The sequence below is a fragment of the Antechinus flavipes genome, chromosome 2 (genome assembly GCF_016432865.1).
Source record: "Antechinus flavipes isolate AdamAnt ecotype Samford, QLD, Australia chromosome 2, AdamAnt_v2, whole genome shotgun sequence".
NCBI classification, from domain to species: Eukaryota; Metazoa; Chordata; class Mammalia; order Dasyuromorphia; family Dasyuridae; genus Antechinus; species Antechinus flavipes.
The window spans coordinates 102595591-102622389 of NC_067399.1; the positions used below are offsets into that span (position 1 = coordinate 102595591).

Genomic DNA, 26799 nt, shown 5'->3' on the forward strand with positions numbered 1-26799 from the left:
GGAAGGTGAGCGGAAGGGGATGCTTGCCTCAGGGTTAAGAGTCTGGAGTTCAAGTACTACCTGGATAGAAAGAAAGAGTTAAAAGAACTCACAAAGGAAGAACTTGACCCAGAGAATTGGGAAACTTCAAAAAAAAAAAAAAAAAAAAAAAAAAAAGGCTTCCAGCAGAGATGTCGTCTTTTCCCAACCTATACTGAAAACGGTTAGCATTATCTCCCAGATTTAAAACAAAAACAAGCAATCCACCCATTTAAAACCCCCAAACCCAGAAAACAAACTTTGTCTATTGTTACAAAATAAAAAACACAGAGGAAGAAAAGAGACTGAGAGAAGTCACGTTCAGAATTAGGTTGCCCCTTTCCATGGTGATAATCGAATTAGCCTTAAATTAAACGTGAAATTGGCCCTCTCGGGCAGTGGGGACAAAGCCCCCATTGTCCCTGTAGTTCCCTCTCCCCTGCGGCGTCAGTGGCCCCAATCGGGGTGCCTGGCTTCCAGGCCCAGCCTCGGGGGCTGAGGGGAGGCGAAGTGGAATGCGGAGGGAGGTGAATGTGCAAGCGCACTTGTTTATCAGCTCCAGCCAAGAGAAGGCGCTAGCTGCAGGTAGCTGGGAGGAAGCCGGGGGCCAGGAGCTAGGGGTTAGGGGCTGGAAGAACTCAGGGCAGAAGAGGAACGGAGGGCGGTGGGTATTCCCAGAGAGAGACAGATAGAAACTGTTTGTGTGGTGGTGGTGGGGAGCGCGAGCTAAAGGGAGGAGGAGAGGTTTGTGGGTGGGTGTCTGTGCAGCATCCATCTCCCCGCCCCCTCTCTCCCACCCCTCCCTAGCTCCCGCCCTCCCTCCCGCCTGCCTCCTGAATCAGTGCAGCTGTTGCTGTGTGGGCTGCGGATTCCTCCAGTCCCTCCCTTCCCTTCATCTCCTCCGGGAGCGCAGCGCTGCACTGCTCGGCGCCCGGTCCTGTCCAGTGAGCCCCGACCCCCACGGCGGCTGCCAGCACCGACGAGCCGCCTCTTACCCCACCCCGCTGCCCAGGAGGAGGACGGGACCCCGGCGCCCACCCCACCCCCACCCTCTCCATCTCCCCAAATCCCGAAGAGGTAAGGGCCCTTAGGCTGCGGTTGTCGTTTTGCGGACAAGATGCCAACTCACTGAACGCCTTCCCTCGGTTCCCAACCCCCGGGTTAGGTGGGTAGGAGAGGTTGGCGGGAGGGGGCGGCACAAGGTTCGGGGCGAGGGGCTGTGGACCTTAAGGTGTTGTGCCAGGAAGACGACGAGGAGGAATCACGCTGACCCTTTCCCGGAGCTGAGGTTGGAAGGAGGGGGAGGGGAAGCTGCAGAAACCGGGAGCGAGGGAGGGGCAGCGGGGGGTGAGTAGGGGATTGCAGGGCTGGTAACCCACTCTTTTAAAAAATGTGTTTATTATTTCGGGGCAGTGGGCGAGAAAAAGGGCGCTTGGGGCGGGATTCAGGGCCTAGGGAAGGAGCAAGACGAAGAGAGGACAGCAGGCAGGCTCTGCAGTCTGGCAGCTGCAGACATGGTAGTGTGTGACTGTTGCAGCGGCTCCATCATTAGGTTGCAGTAGACATCCCTCCTCCCCTTTTGCCTTTCTCTTTCTTTAAAGCGATGTGCTTCATTCTCTCAGTTTTTTTCGGGAAGCATTAAAGAAAGAGGGGTGCTGAGGATCTTGAGCGTATATTTTAGTGAGTTTCAAAAAAAAATTAAGAAAAAATCCCCTTTGGTTTTTTGAAAAGTGTGTGTGTGTGTGTGTGTGTGTGTGTGTGTGTGTGTGTGTGTGTGTGTGCGTGCGTGCGCGTAGGAGAGGCAGAACAGGAGGAGAGTGGACACCTGGGTAAGCAAATGAAAATGACAGGGGTCTCTGGTCTTGCTTGGTGAGCTAGGTTGCTGGATGTAACGGTCCTGGGGATGCAACCAGGCGTGGTCCTGGGCTGCGCTGCTGCTGCTGAGCTGGAGGCGGCAGCAGCAGCTGCTGCTCCCGCCTCCTTTTCCTTCCCTCCTCCTGCTCTTTCTCCTCCTCTTCATTTCCCACTCTCTCTGGACTGGGTGTGAGCAGCCACGGTGCTGGGAACAGGCTGCTTTTTCGGTCTTCTACGGTGTACTTCAACAGGTTTGTACCGATCCGATCATCTCTCCATTCTGGCCCCCTAGGGGTGTGTTGGGTTGGGAATCCTTCTTCCCTGCTCCCACACCCTATTTTTTCTCTCGCTGGGTCGTTCTCTTGGCTTTTGTGATGGGAAAAGTGTCAATCTGCTGCAATCAGATTTACAGTTGTCCCCCCTCCCTTCTCCTTTCTCCATATTGGGAAGAGAGCTTGATATGATTGTAGGCTTTGGAGAACCGTCTTGAATTTTTAAAAAGGAAAAAAAGAGAGAAAACAGGTGAGAAAAGTGAAGGTGGATTTCGGTGAATCGATTACTTGGATTAGTTTTTTAAAAAAATATATATTTAATCATGATCTAGCAACAGTGGGATGATGCAGCACAATGCAGTAGATATATGACAACCTTATTTTGTTCCTAGTGGCTCTGCTTTGCATAGACACCAAGACCCCGTGCTCTTTCCCAGCCCCACCCAGTTGGGAAGCCTTTTTTTTTTTTCCTCCCAGAGCCTGGGGCGGGATGTCCTCTGTCTTATGTTTTCTGTTGGATGTAGCTTTAAAAGAAACCGATCACCTAGATGTGGAAGGAGAGAATATTTGGGAAAGGGAGGATCGGTGAGGTGGTGGTGTAGGGACCCTCCCTGCTTCTTGCTGTTAGGTTGTACCGTAATGAAGAGGAGTTATGCGATTGCAGTTCTAATGCGGTCTGATGGAGCCAGCCTGCGGCTGTGGACATTAATCCGATATACTGCCAAAGTATTGTAGGAGCGTTAGGGAGGGGCCACAGGAAGAATGATAATGTAAATGTGAGGAAATGATACTTGTTGTATGAGAGTAGATTTAGGATTTGTTATTTAGATCGCTGATTATGACAAGTAATCTTCCAACACAACTGGCTTCTAAATACATCAGAAATTGATGTCTGTATAAATTCACATCTAGCAGTTTAAGACCGTAAGAATATAGGTTTTTAGTTATAGGAATACTAAATTTCGAGAAATTAAAGAAGTTAGTTACTTGGGTGTGTATATATATATATAATATACATATACATATACATATATTTAACTAATTTTTGAAAATTGCTGTTTAATGGTTGTTGGAGGTGGTTAGTCGAATTTGTTCCCCCTTTAAATTGAAAGTATTTGTAAACTAAATGCAAGCCTGTAAAATAACAAATAGGATTTCTATTTAATTGAAATCAAACATTTTCAGAATCTTTTTTAATTTGGGAGGGAAAGTTAGCTTTACATATAAGATTATTTCTGTAGAGGAATCATTAAAATAACTGTAGAAGAAATTAACCATACTTATTTAAATTTCACATTTTTTCTCTATGTGTTTTCTTCCAAATGTGATTTGGGCAGATTTTCGGGAAATTACTTTTTTTTTTTCTTCTTATGACTTTCAGTGTTTCATACCACTTAGTCATATGTGGTTGTGTATCTGCTCAGTCAGGGTGGAAATGATTTTCATTTACAAATGCTTTTTTCCTTAGTTCACTTTGATACAAGTATTTGAAATAGAGTGACAAATGGAATTTAGTATATAATTTTATTTTAGGTTCTGATTCCCAGGGACCGTCACCTAAATTAGGTAAAGATGTAGCATCTCAATAATTAGATATTTCAAAGTAGAGGAGGGACTCAGTTTATAATCTGAATGTAGGTTTGTGACATTTGAACATGTACATAAAATTTAATGTGTATTAAGAAGCTTTAAATGACTGCTTGATAATTTATATATTTTAAAAACTCAATGGAATTATTAAAGCATGAAACTTATTTTGAATTGTTTCATTTTTGCTTTCCTATGTAAATCTATGTCACAAAATCTTAGTCTTATTCCCATAGATTATCAAGGCATTTTCAATTTCCTTCATTATAAGGGAATAGTTAAATGCTGATGTCATAAGATTTAATAGCTGTGATTTATCTCTCAGCTACAGAATTCTGATAAAACTTTTATTCTGCCACTAGAGTAACAGGGATCATTACTTGATTAGATTATTTAGTTTTCAGTTACTTTTTAATCTTTGCTTCAAAGGACCTTTACTGAATTTAATTTTTATTGCATTGTGCTCCAAAAAAGATGTATTTAAAATTTCTTATTTTCTGCATTTGTTCGTGGGAATTTTAGGGATCATCATTTAAGCAGGCTGGAAAAGAGAAGGAAAATTAGTGGAGCAGTCAAAAAAATGGCTGACAGTCCATTACCTATTGTTAAGGCATCATATACTTGTCAAGATCTATTGGGTGAGACATTTATTAACAATTATAACTCAGTTATGGATTAGGGAGACTTTACTGAATGAGGTATTATAAAGGCAGGAAGACATTTGTTTGTGACAGAACTGAATGGAAACTGGACTGCCACTTAGCACAAATTTCTAGCACATAATAAGTGCTAGTTGATTGATTGACCTAGACAAAGGCTAAGTTTCTAGACGAAATAATTAACTTATGTTTATGTTTAGTTTTGTCAAGAGATAGCAAAAGTTCATTCTAATATTATTTTTTAATATCAATATACTTTTTATACAACAAATGGTAACTATTTACTATAACTTCTATGATTACATTCTCATTCATTAATAATTTGGAGATAAAGAATACAACCAGTTAAAGATTCTTAGAGTTATGGGTTTTTTTTCCTAATACAGTGCTAAATATACATTTTTGTTTTTCTGTGTCCCAAACAATACTTTTTGGGTAATATTTACAAAAGTTTCATGGACTTTTCTATTATACTCCCTGCTTCCTTCTTGAATACTATAGGATTAAAAAAGCATTACATAAAAAGGATAAGGCACTCCTGCTAGAAAACTGCTAAGAAAGGCTAGTCAGAATTTGGTATATGTAGCATCATTTGGATTTTTGGTGAAGGAAACAGATTTCTATTGCTTGTACTTGAAGCATTCTTCTTTGGAAAATGAAAGTCATTAGACTAGGAAGCCAGGTCCTAATACTCAAGGTTCTACCATTTTTAATAAGGAAATGGTAACATCCATTTCCTCTTTAGCTTGTAGGTATAATGAGACTATTAGGTAATCATGGAAGAACCTAGTTGAAAGTAAAGTTCCAAAAATAATCTGTCTTCTTTTATATTCTTAGGCCTGCACTGTATCTAATCTGTCCAGTCTTCCATTTTTAAACGATTTCAGGGCAGGAATTCATCCATTAGCAATGCCCATTTGTGTTCTCTCTACCACAAGCCCTTTTGCTACAACATTGGCCTATATTTCCTTTTGTTCTTTCATCAAATGACAGCCAAGAAGAGTTGGTGATCCACTATAAATATCTTATTTTATATTAGAATTCTCCCTAAATATCGAAACCTGAATAAGTCTATTTCCTTTATATTTTGGAATTCCTACATTCCAAATTTATTCCTCCTCTGAACTCCCTCCACCTCCCAACCATTATCAAGTCTGCACATACTTAAATTGAAGGATCTCCTTGCTTTGGAAAACTAGAAAGTAAACACTCTGTAATGTGCAGGTTATTCAAAAGAAAATAAGAATCCAATAATTTAGAATTACCTAACCCATATTATGAATTTCTTTTTGATCATTTAACATTTTTATATAATAAAATATACTTTGTAGATAATATGTAAATAAACTCTACAAAATGATATCTTTTGCTTGGAAGTATTCTAATGTTTAAAATGTTGATTTTTTTTTCATAAGTGTTCAAACTAATTTTAATGAACTGAAAGAATGAACTTTTCATTGTTTATATCAATGGTTCTCAAAGAGTGTTGCATAAATCTTGGTTAGTTTCATTGAATGTATGAAACTAAACTTGCAATTGCATATCCATGTGGAAGTCTTTTATCTCTTATGATGATTGGAATCCCTCATGGGATCATGGTTTAAAAACAAGATCATTACAGATCATATATAAGCTGATGCTACTAACTACAAATTATTTTTGTCATTTATTAAAACAGACTGTGTAGGACCTCTTTTTGAAGTTTTAGTATGGAGATGATATTTCAGGCCTGATTTGGTGGTCTTTTTCAGCTTTAAACAATTTTAATCTGAGTTTACCAGCAAGACATCTGAATGACATATGAAAATATAGACATAGAACTTGAGAGGAGGCAATTTGGGGCCATAGTTGGTGATTTGGGAATTATTTTATGATGTGTAGAATCTGTTGATTTCTTTCCATGTTAGCAATAAATTTTCTCAATACAGCCACAGGACTTGTAGACAGATGATGCCTTAGATAAACAATGTCAAGTTTAATATGTGGAATAAGTTAGTACCATGGTAATAGTAAAAACTATGGGAAAAACAAATTGAAAAGTAAATCTGGTGCAATTTGGAATACTGGTATGAAGTGGATTTAAATTACTTAATATTGAATTCTGGCATATCTAGATAAGTATAATTCTTCAGTGACTTTTATCTTTTTATCTTATTACCTGGCAATTTTATTTAATGATTTTACTTGAAATAATTTTATTAAGTACATTATTCATGAACCACACTAAAAGGTAGATCAAAATCAAATCTTTCATGAAAGTGTATGGGGAAACAGTTTATCAAAGGAAATGTGATGGAATCAATCAACAGGTATTTCCTGAATGCTTGGTTTGTTCCTGGGAAATATGCAACTGCCAAGTAAATGTGATACACATGAAGCAGTTCTTTGCATGGTGCAATAAATATTTCCTGAAGTAAATTGTGTTAAAACATGCTATCTGTATCACAAAATATAATAGGAGTCTTTTAAAAGGGCCTCTAACCTTTGTATTCTATATAGTTTAATAGCTAATTAACTGATCTAATGACATTTTGAGTCTAATTTTCATGTAATAGTGTTATCTTTATATATTTTTGTGTGATCTTGGGGATGTTTTCATTTTTACGGAATGTGATCCAAAGATTTGTTTTAGGATTCTTCTCCTTCTCCCTTCTCCTCCCATGGGTTTCTAGCCCCTTAGGTTCACTAGTTCGTAGATTAAGTTCTGATACAGATCTTAAAGATCATTTACTCCAACCCTGTTATAGATAAGGAAATTAAGGTTCAAAGGACTGAGGTTATTTTTTCCAAGGTCATAAAAGCTGTAAGTTGCAGAATAGGAATTCAAACCCAGATCACCTGACCCAAATCTAATGCTCCTTTGTTGTTTAACATGAATTTTTTATTACCACCTTCTTGTCTAATCTATTACTTTAGAGCTCCACATTTTACAAATAAGGAAGTTAAGGCTCTGAAAAGAGAAGGAATTTTCATAGGGTCACATAGCTAACTAAATATCTAAGCTGGAATTTAGGCTCCTCTGTTTTGATGTCTAATACTAGTTACATTACTTCTCACTACTTTGGCTACAAAATACACACTATACAAAATTGCAAAATTATACTCTTTGTGTGTTTATATATAGAATGATCAATAAGAAAATTCTTTTTAGACTATATTCAATTTTTAGGCATCCAAATCTTTCTTTTAAAAACAAGACAGAGAACAATCTTAAACCAAATTTGTCTGCAAAACCATGGTAGGTGCAGAGAGTTGCATTTATAATCTATGTTTCACACAGTCAGGACATTGAAAGAAAAACTAGAATTCCTTAGTTTGGATTTCTCACTTAAATATACATTTTCCTCCAGTGCCTTTGTAGTTCATTAGTTTCATTGAGTGTGGGAAAAGATATTCCAGGTAGGTTTAAGGGTACCTAAACAAACAAACAAAAATCATCCTAGGGGAGATGAAATCCTCTGATCTGCATTGCCTTTGGCCCTAAATAAAGTTTCTCTTTCCCCATTCCACTAGTGGTTGATTTAAGAATAAATTTTTGTCCTGGTGCTGTCCCTAAAAAACACCATTTTGGGGACCTATATTTCCTCTTCTCTTTACAGATTTTAGAAATGGAGAGTGAGTGATAAATAATAAGCTTGATACTTTTTTCTTTTAATTTACATGATGTATATTCCCCACCTAGAGTCTTGATTTTTCAAAAGGAGTACAAAAGGTCAAAATTATGATTTTTTTCAAAAGCCAACTGTATTAGCTACGAAAAATAGATGATGTTTATTAGACTATATATGCATAATATCCATAATTGATCTGCCAGCACAGTATTTCTTTTAAAACTGTCCAAATAATTATACCATAGTTTAAAAACCTTGCCAATATCAGTGTTCATATCATGTGAGTTTATTCTTCCAATGAATTTTAAGAATAACATAATAAGTAAGAAAATCTTGCTTTTGCTAATTAGGAAATTAAGGACTAGAAAAATAAAACAACTTGTCCACAAGTATATTGGTACTTAGTGGTTGAACTTTTTACTAGTAATTTTGAAGATCAAACTAGCAACAAAAGTGTCTATTGCTATGTGGTCTTTTAAAATTCATTTGATAAAAAATAACAGCTAATGAAAGAGCCAGACACCTGTGTAGTTAGTGTAGCTAGTTTTCCTCTCTGAGCAAAATCCATATACAGTGGAAAAACACCAGAAATGAAATTCTAAGTAGATAATGTTTTTTTGTTTTGCTTTGTTTTGAAAGAACTCCCATCAGAATTGCATCAATTCTCTTGAGATATAGCTCTTTAAATGATCTGGACAACACTTCGTTTCCCACTGTTGTCGGTAGAATCCAGTGATACTTTGTACATGTAACCAGTAATTTCCTACAACACATATTGGGAAAATTGAAAAATTCTCACAAATTGAGGAAGTAAAATTTACCATCTTTAATTTTATAGATAAGTGTTTTTGAAGCATAAATGTGATTGAGCTAGCCTACTGACCATCACTACAAGAAATTTATTTGGAGGAGTTCATGAATCTTAATAAAGTTCAAAAAAATGTGCTGCCTGACACATATTAGGCATATGTTGATAGGATTAAAGTAATACATTTGTTGACTTAAAAGGCAACTCATCTTTCTTGAAGTTGAACTATATTTGAATCAAGAAAAAAAAAAGTTAGCATCTGATATAACCTAGTTTTCCATACCAAACCCTGGAGAACTTTTGAGCACGAAGAGGGATGCCACTTTCTGGCAAGCCTCCCAGTCTACTCAATTCCAATAATACTTTGGCCTCACTCTGTTTCCTAATGAAGAAACCTAGAAAGAGTCTTTCTCCATATGCTGGGGAGGAAGGGGGGGAAAGGAGCAGATGTTGTGCCACTGACAGTGCTTGAAGAGAGAGAAAAAAGGAAGTGAGAATGTTTGATCAAACAGCAAACTAAAATGAGTCTCCTCCCCCTCCCCTCAAGAGACAGTGGGGTTAAGTGACTTGCCTAGGGTCTCATAGGTAGTAAGTACCTGAGGTCGCATTTGAATTCAGGTCCACCTGATGGTGCCCTGTGATACATTATACTAGCTAACTGCCCTAAAATCAGTTTTTTTGGGCAACAATCTTCACTAGAACAGTGTTTCTCAAGCCAATCTACACTAAACTGGGGTCAGGGAGGGAGTTAATTGTCTCTTCTTTACTCATCTCAGCAATGATGATCTTTAGCGAGCTTTGGAAGAGCCATGGGTTGATGGGACAGATTCCAAAGAATGTAGTTTAAGATATAAAAGATGTTTCATAGCTTATCCTTCTTTTGACTGGTACATATTTAAGTCAGTGATGGTGAAACTGTTTCTAAAAGATAGGAGGATGGTTTTAGTCGTCCTGAAAAGAAGTGCTCCAAAATTCCATCCTGGTTCAAACACTAGCCACCAAAGACGGTTTTTGGTGGTGGTGGTTTTGTTTGGTTTGGTTTTTTAGAGGGAACAACCCAGAACAGCACAGACATTACTAGGTTGATTCAGTGTCAGACTGGCTCTTTGAGTGGTCAATTCCCAATGTCTCATGGGAGAAATTCTACATATACTCATGGTTTGGTGGTAGAAATGGCTTTGTTTTGGAGATGCTACTAGCATATCAGCCAAAATACCTATTTCCCTCCTTTCCGGAGTTTTCTAATGATTAATGGCATAGATCCTGGCTTAAATACTAAGAAGCTTCAAATCTTGAGAGTTTCCCTCTTTAGGAGGAACAAGGCTAGAAAAAGGCAATATGGGAACTGCTTGTGGTGGGGGAGAAGAGTGAGATTGATTGCCCTCCAGCTCTGGGAAGTGGAATTGAATCTCTGACCTAATTAGCTCACCTGTCTTTTTTGAGGCAAGCTGGGTGATTGTCAAACTATCAGCCTAGTGGTTTGTTTGTGAAGGTGCCTGGACCTTTTCATTGACAGTTCCAACAACTCAGTTGATAACTGTGTTCTGTTTGTTGTCCTTAAATGCCCAATTTATCACACCCTATGGTCCATTCATACCTGAGTGGAAAAGCACACTAGCTGAAACAAGAGATTTGTATGACATTTTGAGAAAGGGAAAAATGACATCAGTTTATCTTGTTAGCTTATTAAAAAAAATTTTTTTTAAAGGTGTTTGGTGGTTGTTGGTTTTTTTTTTTTTTTTTTTTTTTTTGGTTTGTTTTTAAATCATGTAACATAAGGAAATTCTTCCTAATAGGATGATTTCTCATTCTGCAAGTCTGTTTCTATTGGAGGCATGTCTAATTGCATTAAAGACACTAGTATTTCCTTTCATCTGATTTGCTGCATTGTTAGAATGAATTCTGGGTTCTGTGGTCAATGTTATATCTAGATGTAATACTTTTTCCAGCACTAAATAAAAGAAACTCCTGTTTGAGTTACTATGGGTAAAAACTAAGGGGACTAATTTATGATATGAATAACTATTTGTGTTTATCTAAAATGTTTTATATCAACCAATTGAATTTTTTTCCAACCGTAAAATACCATTTTGTTCATCTTGCATAAATGTTAAATATTTATAATAATTATTATAATAAATTAAGTAAATTTATAATAATAATAAATTAAATATTTAATTGTGGTAAATGTCTCCATGGGTGTTGTTCCTTTTGAATTAAAATTCAGTCTTATCTCAAATAAAATATATTGCATAAGGCATTACTCTATCTTTGGCCATAACTGAGAGAATTGTTTCAAAATTTTCTGTTGGCTTTTAGAGTAAACTGATATTTAATTAAAAAACATAGATAGCTAGTCTGTCTCTGGAATGTCATGCATCTGTGTGAAGCTTGAGGATCAAGTGATCTAATTAAATATACATTTGTAGCAACAATGGAATGCAGCATGTGGTTAGTCATTCTGGTTTGTTCTTGAAAGAGGCAGCTTATTTTTGCCAAATATTAACAAGTTATAGATTGTACTATGATGACTTTTAGAGAACATATTGTCATGTTGGGTTTAGAACTTATAAAAAAAAATCCAATGAATAATGTTACAAGGGAAGGCTCTCCAGTGGATAGCTGTCAGTGAGAATTGACAGTGATGAAAAGAAAAGACCATTAAAAAAACAAACAAACAAAAAAGGATGGTTTAAGCATCTGTAGAGTAGAAAATCTTTTAACTGCTCTTTCCCTGCTATTATTGATTTAAAATTCATTTAAAAGTTTGGGTGCCTTGTCACTTCCTTCTCTCCTATGCTCCTCAGTTGCAGGATTATTTTGGCATTGTTTTGAAGTCTACCTGAGTTGTCCATCTGTTTCGGACTAAGCTGGTCATAACTAAAAAATGTTCAGATTTTTAATTGTACACAATCCTAGCCTAATTTTAACAAAAGGTGAGTTAGAGGTATAATAATAGAACATTTTAGTGCATCGTAGGGACAAATAAGATGAGATTCCAATTAGAATTGTGCATTAAAAACTGGAATGTGCTGGAGACCTGCCAAGAGATTGGAAGGAAAGCTGTGTGACAAGCACTTAGGCAGGCCCTACTATACCTTAAAATAGCCTTTGGCTTAACAAACAATCTTGAAAGTTGTCACTTGTTTCACTTCAGCAAAAATTCCTCTCCAAAATGTATGATAGGTGGTTTTAACAGTGTCTGATGGTTTGATTTTTATTTTTTTTAACCAGTGTTGGAAAACCTTAGAACTTCATGCAGGAATACACTGCCATAAAATAACTAGTCATCCATGATCTTACCTTGACAAGGATTTATTGCATTAAACTAAAAAGTTACTATTCCCTCTCTTTCCCTCCCTTCCCCCCAGTTACATAGTTCAGAATCTTTCATATTTAGGAAAGGCTTAAGGATGATTTAAAAGCAGGTTAGGTTTATCTAACTCCTATGTTTTTTCATATTTGGTAAATGGATATGAGCTGTTGGTGTTTGAATATGAAGAAACTGGACAAAAAGAATCAGAGGATGTTGGTTTGCTATTCTGTGGAATCTTGTTTTTCTTAAAGGTTAAAATTAGCTTATTCAGTTGTTAGACTTTGTATCGAGTCCATCAGTAATTTGGATTGTAGCAGATTGTTCAGGTTTGTAATTAATTTTGTTCTACCTGTTGACTCTAAAATGTGTTTAGAGAATGACTTAGAATGGCTTTTTTTTTTTTTTCTAAGCGAATGGATTGGAAAATACAAAGCATGGTCTTTGGGAACACTCTTCCACAGATTTGAGTCATAATGTGGTGCTGGTCAGCGTTGGCGGAGACCTGCTGTAAGCTTGGAAATAAAACAGCCATTCTGTTAATCCAAGTTTCTGTTACTGTGGGGACCAGATCAAAAAAAAAAAAAAAATCCAGTAATTGGATGAGTGAGTGGAAAGAAAATGGGAACAAAAAGGATTTAGAATTTAAAATTGCATGTAAATAGTGAACTTTATTTTGTAAAAAAATCTGGAACTTCCAAATTTGAATTCCCAGTATCACAAGTTTCTTGTTTTCTCTTCTTGATTCAAATCTGTGGTATTTGTGGATAAAAAAATTCCCTAATTGTTCTGTAACTGAAAAGTGTTTGAAGTCTGAAATCAGGCTCACTGCAGTAATTGTATAGCCTGAAAAGAATTTTTAAAAATTCTCTTTTTTTTCCTCCTCTATTTGGTAAAGAAACTAAAAAAACTGAATTTGTTTCTAGCTTTAAATATGCTATGTAAGGGATTGTCAGGGTGCCTACCCACTTAGCAGATTTATTTCTTGACATATTTAAATGTTTTGTTTTAAGGAGTTAGGACTTATAAATCATTAGACCTAGTTACAACAGTTTAACTAGAGTTTGGGTTATTCATTAAACTTCTTTGGGCGATTTGAATATATGTTAAATTCTATATCTACATGTAGATGCATATGTGTGTTTATAGATAGATATACATATACACACCCACACATCTCCTTTCTTGATACCAACAAAGAATTGCTCAGGAGAAACATTGTAAAGGATAGCATCAAGGTACTAAATGACTACAAAAGCACATGGGCTTATCATGTATTAAGAGAAAAGGACAACCTGTAGACGAATTCTCATGTCCATTGGCTTCTGTGCATGATCAACAGATGTAAAAGATGGTCTCTTGAATGTTGGATGGATCCAGACTCTCAGGGTCAATTTATGGAAGAATGGGATTGAAATGTATGCATAGGAGTTCATTCTGCACCTCTTAGAGGTAGTGCCAACCTCAGTGACATCACAGGTCTGATTTATCTATATAGGAAGTAAAAGGCTTAACCTCAAAGAAAAAAGTGAGAAAAGACCTTTATAATCATGAATTGATCATCTTTGAATCTATTAATACTCCCAAGATCTTGGTCACTAATTTCTCCTTAGGCTTCTTATGGTTTGGGGGAAAATTTTTTTTCCTGTAATCCATATGTGACTTCCAAGCTTTGATTTATTGACTAAGCTATAAAGTTTAGACATCAAACAAGAAAGTAAAATAAATCACTTTTGAATTTTTTGTCTAAATGTCTTGTGGACCATGTAGTAGGAAAACCATAGTTTTAGTTTTAAATGACTGCTGTTGCAAGATATACAAGCAGATAGAAACATTATAAAAATCTGTTACATATGATAGTGGATTGGACAGGTGAAAGCCACATGGAATTTCATACCAGCAGGAGGAGGAGACTTGCTGTGTGAAATGCTAGCCATCTTAGAGATGTTTCTACAGCTGTGTCTTTGAGTTGAAAATAATATCATTTGGTTAGAATTAAGAGATCTCAGTCGGCTAAAAAAATTTGGAGTAAAACTGTGCCTTAAATTCCAAACACAGTTTTGTGAATCTTTTAAAGAAAAATTTGTTAGTGTATGTTGTCCAAGAGTTTATTTAACAGTGGTTTAGGCAGTACAACTGCTTTCATTTTTAAAAGTTTCTGGCAGTTGTGACCCATGAGGTCCAGAAGTAGAGAGGATGTTTGGGGTCGAATTTTGTTTTAAATAAGTTTTGAATTTTGTTGAAATATTGTCTATGTATGTTAAAACCACAATTTAGTTAAATAAAGCCTTAAGTGTTGGTGACCTCTATCTAAGGTTTGACTATCAAATAAGTAATTTTGGATTTTCAATGTCTTTAAAAATCATTATGAAAATGTATAGTTTTTAAATTAAAAATAATTATGTAGTAAAAAAAATCAATTTAAACTCCATAATTCATCTTTTCATAATGGGATAATAAAGAACCTTAGAAGTCTGTAAATTTAAGTCCATCATTTTACAGATGTTAAAGTTGAGGCCCAGAAAGATGTGATTTGCACAAAAATATTCAGGGAGTAAATTGCAGAGCTTGAATTCTAAGTTGAATCCTGAACTCCAAATTTCAGTTATTATTCCTCTACATCAAAATACCTGTTTAAATATAAATATATAATACAATATATGTATAATATATATGTATATAATGTAATATAATAATAATTTATAACATAATAATATAAATATATAATTAAATATAATTAAGGAGATTCTTATATGTATAAAAAGTATCCAATCCCACACATATCATACACTGATTATAAACACATTTTATTTACTCATTAGAATAGGTCTTTTAGAATTCTCTATTTGACAACTTTTTGAATAAATTTGTTTAATTGAGTTCATTACTGAATAATAATAGGTTACTTTGAATAGCTTAGAACACTTTAACATACTTTCTTAAGAAATACTTGATAGGAACAAAACTTCCATAGCAAAAATCTGAGCTATTTCACTAACTTCCACTTACTTCGGTGGTCTACAGAGTGGCTGATTAGTTCGACACTCAGGGTACCTTAGGAACAATCCATAAGGTTTCCAGGGGTTCTAATACTGTTGCTTCTCAACTTCTTTCAGTGTTCTTTTCATTGCTTATCAGGCTGTAGGCTCTATTAGTTTTTTAGCAAATGTATTTCCTAAGATGGTATAATACGAATAGATGATACAAAACTTTCTCTCTGAAAAGAAAAGGGAACAAGCATTTATCAATGAATGCTGAATGCTTTACAAAATTTTATTTCATTTGATACTCAAAACAACCTGGGAGGTAGGTTCTAATATCATCCCCATTTTATAGTTGAAGAAACTGAGGCAAACAAGTTAAATGATTTGCCCAGCATTACACAGTTAGTAAATGCTAAGGCTGGACTTGAACTTGGATTTCCTGAAGCTAGTTTAACTTTCTTTACATTCCATTACCTGGCTGTCTCAAAACCTGTGCATATGCTCCCATACATACATATAGAGTTAAGGGGAAGAGAGAGTTTAAATTTAGAATATGATGGTGGAGACAGTATAGCCAAACGGTAAACACCCTCACTGGTTATTGGCATTCCTTTCTTGAGTTGGTCCCCAGTCATGCACCTTGAAGCTGCTTCCTCCCTTGGTAGGCTATTGTCAACTCTGACCAAATGACTAAAGAGTCATAGAGGTCACTCCTGTTTAACCTTAGTGAGCTCTCTAGTTTTGTTTTGTGTTTTTTTTAAGAGTTGTCAAAATAAGTTAAATTTTAAAAGCAAAATAAAACCAAAGAGCCTACAGGGATTATAAGCAAAAAAATTTTTTTTTTCCATTGAAGAGGGAAACTAGATACTTATGTGTTAGGTCCTCCTCTCTTTCCTTCTTCCTCCCTTGATCCCCTCTCCTCCAATTCTCTAAATAGGAGACTCACTTTAGTGTGGACAAATCTTAGTACTTATACTAGTGAGCACACAGTAAGCTGTAGTCTTATTAATGAGGGATAATAGCAGCAAAGAGGTAAGTTTGATTCATAGTAGAACTCCATGACTAGAACATGAATATTATAGGGCTTGTCAAGTTCAGAGACCCCCAATGCTGTGTGAAACAGTTCTGAGATTTTACTAATGGCTGAGATCATCCAGAAGGTGATGGTAAAGGATTGTTGTTATGTGAAACTCAAGACATAGCTTGTTTGTTGGATCTCAGCTCTGGAAAACAGGATGTCTTCTAATAGTAAAAAGAGAGGGGTGGTCTTAGAATGGATATCCTGATGCTATTTTTTGCATCTCTCCAGGTTATTTGTCCTCCATGCTCTCTTTGCTTCAGCTGAATGTGTTTTCTCTCCAATCAGTGGTGAAGGAGTGTAGCCCCTTCATCTGGACTCACGCTGATACAGGAGCAAGATTAGCCTCCTCCAAACATTCTGGAAGCTTAATTGCTTTGGAGTAGGACTTAGTAGCTATTGAAATTCCTGTGTTAAATTAAAATCCTCAGAAATAGATTAGTTAGTTAATCGCACTTTGATTTGACCAAACCAAAGATTTTTATATGTCAAAGGGAACATAGGCTGTAAGTCATCCTCTTCATGTATTTAAACCGTTATTGCTGTCCTTACACAGATTTCATTGAGATGATTCCTTTCCACTATAAATCTTTTTCAAAATTTCACTAGCTGCACCTAAGCTCCCTTGCAAGTAGGTTCAAATCAGTGAGGTTTTTTTAAGTATTTTTTTTTTTAAACTGACCTACAATACTTGTTTAAGATTACATAGGCCAAATCTGCCCAGTGGAACTTTGGAAACTATCAATTAAAACTTTGATGTCTTCATAAAATATCCCAAATTGCTATTGGTCATATATAAGGTACTGTTGCTCCCTCTTTCTAGTGACTGATTTTTAAAAAGTCAAGAATTAAATCCTCAAACTAATTAAGACATTGGTTAAGCGCCCACTCTGTGCCACATCCTGTTTTATGTACCAAATTCCTTAATCTTGAGGAGCTCTTCATAATCAACAAAAGTAAGGAAGTTTAGAACCAAAGTTCTATTGTTGTCATTTCTTTTTTTTTTGGTGCCCAATGTTTCATAGATAGTTATACAGACCGTTGCTCAGCATTCTAAATATCTTTAGGCATTCCAAGGTTGGGATTCATTGAGTATCAAATTATGTTATAAATCCACAAGAAATCAGTTGTGTTGTGAGACATGAAGTGTTGAAAGCATATGCTTCCCAGTCAATCCCAGGGGAGAAAGGTACTACTTTATTTTGCCAAATTTTATGAATTGCTGAAGTATTTGGTAATGTTTACATAATAAAGTGTCAGAGTCTTAATTCTTTTGAAGACTTGGCCTAAATAACACTTTGAGGTTATTATAGTGATAGTAAGAATAAGAAAAATACTGCTATTACTACTACTAATTAGCTTTTAAATGATATGTCTCTTTAAAGTTTGCAAAGTGTTTTACAAATACTGCCTCTCATTTTGCTCTCACAACAACCGTGGGAGATAAGTGCTATTATTACCCTCATTTTATAAATGAGGAAATTCAGTCAGAAAGAATAAATCAGGAGATTTATTCAGTCACACAGCTATTAGGCTTCTAAAATTGGATTTGAACTCAGGTCTTCCCAGGTTCTTTTAAGAGAAACACGATTTGGTGGAGAAACACTAATTAGGTTTTTTTTTTTGGTTGTTAGTGTTTTTCCAAGGTAGGTATAAGACCCTAAAGAACCATTCTAATTCATTTTCTGCATATGTTTGTATGCACACTTTCTGAAATGTGTGTATGTGTTTAATAAAAAATGTTGTTTATTTTTCATTTAAATATGACTGTAAACTTGGTGCAATAAACTTCTGAGCAAACTCCATTTCCTTCTCATTTTCAATGTGTTATGGGCATATTGTGAGTAAAATCTCATAATAACTACATGTCCCTGCTAAGTTTAGTTAGAGTCATAAAATTATAAACTTTGAGAGATGGAGTGGATGTAAGAAATTGTCAAGATCAACTCCTTCATTTTGTGAATGAGGAAGCTGACACCAGAAACCTGAGGTAATATAATCCAGCTTTGCAAATCTGGGATTTGAATTCCAGGTCTCTGGACTATTTTCATGCTGTTTCATGGCACTGGAATTCTGTCATCATTAGAATTTTATTTTTAGAAATATCATTCCTGAAGATAAAAAATAAGCTTGGGGATTTTTTTTTGTGGGTGGTATTGGGGTTTTTGAAATAGAAAGGGGAGAAGGGTAATAAATGGTGGTGAAAAAAGACTTAAAGAGGAACTTGCAATTAATTTTGCTTAGCTCTTATTTCATGTTGTATCACAGTGCTATACTTTGACTTCAGAAAGTAACTGCTACATGGCTATCTGTGAACTTCTTTTGCAGGATAAAATTGCTTTGTAGAGGATTGATAAAATCAGAATTTTACTGGCGGTTTAAGAGATTCATCTTAATCATCACCAATTCCTCTTTTTATAAAGAAGGAAAATGATGATAGTTGAGCAACTGGTCCAAAGAAATAACCATTACCTATGGTCATACTGATAATTTTTGCCAAGAAGAAATTCATTGTAATCAAATAAACAGAGCACTGTTACTATGGACCATCCACTGGGAGATGGAAACATTTTTGTCACAAACAACCTTTTTTTGAAATAGTCCTCACTATTGTGGTATGCTTTCCATAGTGAGATGCCAAAATGGTCTGCCAACCAGGGGTACTTAAAAATTATAAAAACTTAAATTTAGGATCATCAATGGAAAGCACACAATTATTTGGAGCTGGAAAAAGACCTGAATTTGAAGCCTAGCTTTGTTACTACTTATGTAAGTAACATGTAAGTATGTAAGTTGTATGTAAGTTGGGGGAAAACTTTACCTTTTTGAGCCTTAGTTTCTCACCCATAAAATGAGAGGATGAAATTAAATGATCTCAAAGGCTGTTTATATCTTTAATTCTGTGATCCCACAGGATAGTGTTTGAGTCTGTGTACTTGAAAATCTCATTGTTACTGACAAGAAAAGTGAGGCCCAAGAAGAAGTGACTTTCCCAATATCACACAGGTAGTAAATGACAAAGGCAGGATTCAAATCCACTTCATTTAAATTCCAGACTTGAAAAAGTGTTAAATTAGCATTAGCATCATTTTCTGAAAACAAAAAATTATGAAGATAATTTCAAGTTGGGGAGAAATGTTTGAATAAAAAAGTTCCTTTAGACTATTATGTATCTATATATAATTTTTTTAGCTTACTGATTTTTTGTTTTATATTACATTCACTTCTAGATAGGCTTTCTCCCAAATGACTTCTTTTTAACAAAAATCAATTAAATAGATACATATTCTATATCCATAATCCCCTATATCCCTAGCAAAAGGAAGGAGACATTTATTTCTTTGTCTTCAGGACCAAGATTGATTGTTTCAATTACTGAGCATTTTTCATGTTTCCTTTTAGTGTTTTTTTAAAATTTACATTATTATAGACTGATTATTTTTTACCAAATTAATAGACTTGCATATTTTGAGAAAATCAATAGATATTTATATATATGTATATGTGAATTACTTGTATGTATGTATATATCATATGGATATACATATAGATAGATAGTTGACTGTCCATTATCTGTAGGAAGTTCTCTAGTTTTATTTTTCTGTAGTAATACCTTGCTTTCAAGTTATTGATAATAACTTTAGCACAAATTGTTTTTCTGAAAATACAACATTAGACAAAGTAACATTAAAGGAAAAAATGATATAATCATTATGATAAGGTCCTATGGTTTCCTGAATTGCAGGAACTCCAATTAACAGATTTTCTTATAACTAATAGTTTTAGATACATAGGAAAATGCTATAAATAGGAGATAATTTCTTAGGTGACTAAAAATTAAACCATAAAAACTTAAAATCGTTTTCTTTTTTCTTTTTTTTTTTTGCTGAGGCAATTGGGGTTAAGTGACTTGCCCAGGGTCACATAGCTAGGAAGTGTTAAGTGTCTGAGGTCAAATTTGAACTCCGGTCCTCCAGACTTCAGGGCTGGTGCTCTATTCACTGGGTCACCTAGCTACAACTTAAACTATTTCTCTACAGAGACCTGTTATATACTCTTCATGGTGGTGATAATGATTTCCCTTTTGCCATAATTTTCCCCTTCTGCCACCTATGGGTTTTTTACTTTGTGGATGAAGTAAAGGAAATCACTCCAAAATAAACTCCTCCCTATCTAAAACAGATCCTAAAACAGATATGTATTTGATACTGAGATGCCAATCCCCCCCTCCCCAATCTCATTACATCATGCAACTTAGTTCATTCTGTAATTCATGCCTCTTTATGTCACTGCTTTAGCCATTCAAGTAGGCTACCTAGTGGGGAGGTGAGAAAAGGAAGTCTTCATATAGGAAATGAGAGAACTTACTGAACTGAATGTAGAGAAACAGAAAAGAACTTCATTGGTGTTCTTTATGAATTGTGGGTTACTTTCCTTTCCTTTTCCAGGACCACTAATTGTTTTGTGATTAGCTCAACCGTACAACTATATGGAAGCACTAATTTGGAATTGTGCCTCATGCACTTAATGACTAGATGACCCTTGGTAAATAAATCATTCAAGCTCTTCTCTATTTTAATTTATTAAACAAATCACTTAAGCTTTCCTAAGCAGTTGGAGAAGAAGTGAGTAGTCAATTGAATTTATAGTCAGGAAGACTGGAGTTCAGTTCCAGATTAAACACTTAAAAGCTGTGTGACCCTGTGCAAGTTTAACAGCAAACCACTCCAGTATCTTTGATGAAAAAATCCTATGGACCACAAAAGCATGTTATATGTTCCAGATTGAATGTGCAACCTCTACAAAAAGCTCTTTAAATTTGTTTCCTTATCTTTAAAATGTAAATCATTAAGTTGTTAGGATTAAATAAAATAAAGTATATTGACTGTTACTGTTACTAATTCTTTTATACCTTCTTGGGTTCTCAGGATTTACATCTCAATTATTGCATTTCAATGGTCTTATTGGTTGTAGAATATCCTTTGGTATTGATGTTTGTTTAAAGCAAGATTATTTTGGGTACCCTAATTAGTACTTAGTATCTAATTTGTTTCTCTGTTGACATTGTAGCTTTTCTTCCTTTGATAGAACCTGTTCTGATTGAGGTACTTGCTTTATTGTTTTCTGATTTCCTTATTCTCCGATTTGTTCAAAACCACAAACTTCTCATCAAGGAAGCTATTAGAAATTTAGTATATGATAGGTTTCCCTACTTCAGGAATGGCTAGAAAGAAAGCAGCTCTGCTTGAGCTGGTTCTTTATAAAGGGTCTGGAATACAGAGCCTTTCTCAGAATTGGTGTGTATTGTAGGGCAAAGTTGAACCTAGTGTGGGTGAATAGCTTCCTTTGAGTTAGAAATTCACAGTGTAGCTTCCTAATTTACTTTAAAGTAAAATTTAGAGCAGCTGATGTACTCATACTTATTTAAAGGTAAAAGTATATTTAGAAGCCAATTAAGAATTATTTGGGGATTTTGCTCTTTTCTACAACTTTCCAGGGCAGCTAGGTGGTATAGTGGTTAGAATGCTGAATCTGGAGTCAGGAAGACTTGTGCTCCTGAGTTCAAATCTGGCCTCAGATGCCTGTTAGCTGTGTGATCTTGGGGAAGTCATTTAACCCTGTTTGCCTCAGTTTCCTCATCTGTAAAATGAAATGGAGAAGAAAATGGCAAACCACTCTAATATCTTTAGCCAAGAAAATCCCAAATGCATTCACAGGGAGTTAGACGTGACTAAAATGACTGGATAACAACACTGCTTTACAGTAAAGTGAACATATAAATTATTATCATAAATTGGATAGTTAATGATATAATTCACTTATAGTACTTTAAAGTTTACAAAGTATTTTTCTTATAGTAGTAATCATTGTTAGCATTTACACGTGTTAAGGTTTGTGAGGCGATTTTACAAGTATTTTATCTTATCCACTATTATCTTCAGGATAGGAAGTTTCCTCAGAAGAGGAAACTGAGGCAGCCAGTGATTAAATGACCTCCATGTTACATAGTTAAACACTGACTGAAGCCTTCAAACTCCTAGTCCTGTGCTCATTCATTCTGACTTAGTTGCTTCACCACACAAATGATATTGGGATCTCCATTTGACAGAAGAGGAAACTGATTTTCTTTTTCTTTTTTTAAACAAACACTTATTTGACTGCTTAATCAAGTAATTCAAAAGCCATGTCCATAGATAGAAGTATATATGTATATGTGTATGTATATGTGCATGCAGATATGTGTGTATATCTGATTTTGTAGAGGAAACTGATTTTCAAAAGTTGTGATTTGCACATGATCACACAGATGAGGTGTGATTTGAATCCAGACCAGGTCCTGACTTTGAGTCCATAACTCTATTTAGTAGAATAAGCTGTATATTTGCTAATCTCTCCATATTCCCTAAAACTAGAACAACTGACTTTAATTAAACATTTATTAATTACTTATGGCAGGTGCTTGGGAAGATAGATGTTTGAGATGAGGAATTGAATCAATTCTACAAAAGCAACAGATTAATTTAAATATTAGGGTGAATTTACTTGCCATGAAGATAAATAATTGATTAACTTATGGATTCCTAAATTTGGATGAAGGAGGAACTTTAATATCTCTCTAGTTCCTCTTCTTTTAATGATGAAAAAACTGAAGTTTACTGATTGTCCGCATAGCTGTAACTATTAAAGCCTGGTATTTCTTAGGGGTACATTCTCTCCTTCTTGGATATAAAGCACAAATAAAATTCCTATTCATGACTGAATTATTTAAGATAATTTTAAAAACATGTTTAATGACAATATTTAATTTATGTGACTGGGACTTACTGTGTTTTGAGAAGGAATTAAATATGTGATTGCTCTCAATCTGCACTTCCTGTTTTTAATTTTAATTTTCTCTTGCCTAGGAAAATGCTGGTAATGTCTTTGTATCACTACTAGAACTATGTCCACAGTCAATCTGAAGGGCAATGAGGAAGGATGATTAGATGAGAGTGTGCTGAAACCTGAGTATCTATTTGCATTTTTAACCTTGTCTCTCAAAGCAGAAAAAGCTGCATCATCTCTCGAAGCAAACTAGGTCAATAATACATCAGATTAAATAATGACAAGTCAATTTGAGGGTTGTGTATATTGCAGAATATGGAGATGGATTCCATTTTTAGAAACGATGGCTGTAATAAAGATTCAAAAATGCAAAATTTAAAAAAAGACAGTGTTATTCTTAGGCACAGTGCTAAGAGACTATCATCTTAAGCACAGACAATATGTGGATGAACTAACAAAAGCAAAAAAATAAAGTTGTTTAGTTTAAAGTGATACATTTAGGAATTACTATTATTTTAATTAAATGGATAGATATCCAAAAATAATGAATTATCTATTTTTTTTAAAAGCTCAAAGATAACAATTTTCTAATGCCATTATGGAAAAACTTTTTTTTTTCACCAACTAGCATAACTCTGTTTCTATTACTCCTTTAATTCACTTTCCTACATCTTCCATTTTGTTCCCCATTTCTTCTACCAGTTTATCCCCATTACTTTTGATAAGACAGAATTTTGGACTGCTGAATGATTTGGTAAAGTGTAATAGGATTGATTTGCATGGTCTGTGTTGTAATTGGTTTAATTAATAACAACATTCTATCTGAAAGCATCTTGGTTGGGGTTTTCCAATAGGATTAAGAATGTTCATGGATCATGCTAGAGTCTCTAATTTCAGAATTAAGGCTGCGGGTATCTGTAAGACGTCAAGAGGAGGAGGTATTGTAATTTGAGAAAGCTAAGACAGGAAGGACAGGATTGGCAGAAGACTGATCCAGCTTTGGCTGCCAATGGCCTGCTTTTTAAGCAGACTTTTCCCCCATTATCCTTTTTTTCTTTGGCACCTGAAGCCACACAGCAGTTGGTGCAATGTATTAGGTGTCATATCTACAAAGGGGCCCTATTTAATGCAGTTTGACTGCAAATGAAGTAGGATTGGAAGCCTAAAACCAGCGAACATTTCTTCTAGTTTTTTTCCTGCAGTGTTAAGGAATGCTAATTGAGGAATAGAAGTAAAACCGTTGAATTTAAAATTAGGAGAAAAGTGATTTGTTCTTTCTGATATGAAAAAAAAATTAGCCACATCATGGGTTTATTTATTTTGGTCTGCCTCCAGTGTGAAGTAGAAAGTAGTCTGTACAAGGTCCATCTTTTTTTTTTTTTTTTTTAAATAATTATAACTTTTTATTGACAGAACCCATGTCTGGGTAATTTTTTCAACATTATCCCTTGCACTCACTTCTGTTCCTACTTTTCCCTTCCCTCTCTGCTCCCTCTCCCCCAGATGCCTCCCCTTCCTATGCAAGTTAAATATGTCACAGTATATCCTAGATACAATATATGTGTGCAGAATCGAACAGTTCTCTTGTTGCACAGGAAGAATTGGATTCAGAAGGTAAAAATAACCCGGGAAGAAAAACAAAAATGCAAATAGTTTACATTCATTTTCCAGTGTTCTTTCTTTGGGTGTAGCTGCTTCTGTCCATCCTTGATCAATTGAGACTGAGTTAGATCTTCTCTTTGTCAAAGAAATCCACTTCCATCAGAATACATCCTCATATAGTATTGTTGTTGAAGTATGTAATGATCTCCTGGTTCTGGTCATTTCACTCAGCATCAGTTCATGTAAATCTCTCCAGTCCTCTCTGTTTTCATCCTGCTGGTCATTTCTTACAGAGCAATAATATTCCATAACATTCATATACCACAATTTACCCAGCCATTCTCCAATTGATGGGCGTCCATTCATTTTCCAGTTTCTAGCCATTACAAACAGGGCTGCCACAAACCTTTGGCACATACAGGTCCCTTTCCTTCTTTAGTATCTTTTTGGGGGATAAGCCCAGTAGTAGCACTGCTGGATCAAAGAGTATGTACAATTTGAGAAGGGTCCACTTTTTTTGTGAAATTAGTCAATAAGCATTTATTAAATGTTTACTATATACCAGATGTGCTAAGTGCAGAGAAAACTAAAAAAGGCAAAAACACAATCCCTGTCTCAAGGAGCTCACATTCTAAAATGAGAGAGATAATGTGCAAATAATGAAGCACATAAGTACATAACTGTCTCTATTATAAGTGCAAGATCATCTTAGAGGAAAGTTGGATAGGGAGAAGAAGGGTGGCTGGTAAAGTCGTTCTGTGAAAGGATAGCAAAAGAAAAGATAAGAGTTGGGAGATGACAATGAACAACTGCCAGACTAATACAGAGGACAGAATATGTGGACAGAAGCAAAATGTGAAAAGCGTGGAAGAGAATGAGAAATGCTGGAAAAGCTACAAAGGAGATTTTATAGGTAATCCCAGCAGTGCTGGGGTGGCATTGAAGTTTATTAAGTATGAGGTATTATTGTTAGACCTTAGCTGCAGTCATATCACTTGGCCAGCTGAGTGGAGAATGGATTGTTATGAAGAGAGACTTGAGGCAGGGAGACCCAATCAGAAGTCTATTGCAATATTTATGAAATAAAATCCAAATCGCTCAGGATGAAAGTTTTGGGGTGAGATAACCAATCATAAATTTCTTGGCATGCATTATATAATGGTGTAGGATCATTGCATAAAAATACAAATAAACAGTGAAAGCTATTATGCTTAATGATAATTTTAAAAAAATGTTCGCTGTAGTCATAGGATCTTATTTAGGTATCTACCTCTTACAAAAATGGGTTTTCTTACAATGACCAAATGGTCCTGTTAATGCATGTCCCATATATTAAATATTTATAATTTTTTCCTACTCCTATTCTTTGTCTCTTTTTAACTGCCAGGAATAAAATCCAGTTCTTAGGAGGAAAATGAAACAGTCTTATTGAACTGGGGAACAAGGAGGGAACAGGATTTTATAGATGGTGAAATTTTGGTCAACCTAAGACCAGGTGATATGGGATCCTATAAACTGACAGAATGTTGAGTCACCTAAAAAAAACATTGCCTCCTTTATTATGTCATGTTTTTTATTTATCTGTACCATAACTCCATATATAGGAATAATGACATCCTGTCTGGTGATGGGAATTACCTCATGACAACTGACTATTTGCTTTGGAATCAAAGGCTTTGAATTGAAAGGAAAGGAGCAAGGGAAAATTATATATGTTTCTCCAATGAGTTAGACAACATAAAGAATAACTACAAAGTAGGGATAGTAGTAAATTAATAGATTAATCAAAGATTAGTAGGGAACAGAATTCAAGAAGGGAATCGGCAATAAAATCCATGGCTTCAGATGTCTGTGCACAAATAAACAAAATATAGGTTGTAAGGAAAGTAAGTTAGAAATGGCAGGGAAGAAAATTTAACCTATTTGGGTGGAAAGTCAAGATAGAAATGTGATTCTGGAAGGGAATGCCTAATTCAAAATGAACAAGATAGATTGAATGAGAGGAGAAATGATATCACATGTTAAAAAGGTATAATCTTCTGATACAATCTAGAAACCAGAGTAAGGTGAAGAATGGAGAGGGAGTGTTGGCTAAAGATCAATGTAGAGAGAAACAAAAATGAAATTGCTATTAGCATGTCCTGGACAGAAAGAGGAAAACATATTAGGATTTATAAAACAGATCATA

General features: G+C 35.3%; 1 protein-coding gene across 1 annotated transcript in view; it reads left to right on the forward strand.

Moving 5' to 3' along the window:
* Positions 1-836: 836 nt before the first annotated feature.
* SPTBN1 (spectrin beta, non-erythrocytic 1) overlaps positions 837-26799 on the forward strand; it is a 265930-nt gene continuing 239967 nt past the window's right edge. Inside the window, exon 1 of the mRNA XM_051975275.1 lies at positions 837-1095. The gene's annotated coding sequence lies outside the window, so the exon portion shown is untranslated. The remainder of the gene's footprint in view (positions 1096-26799) is intronic.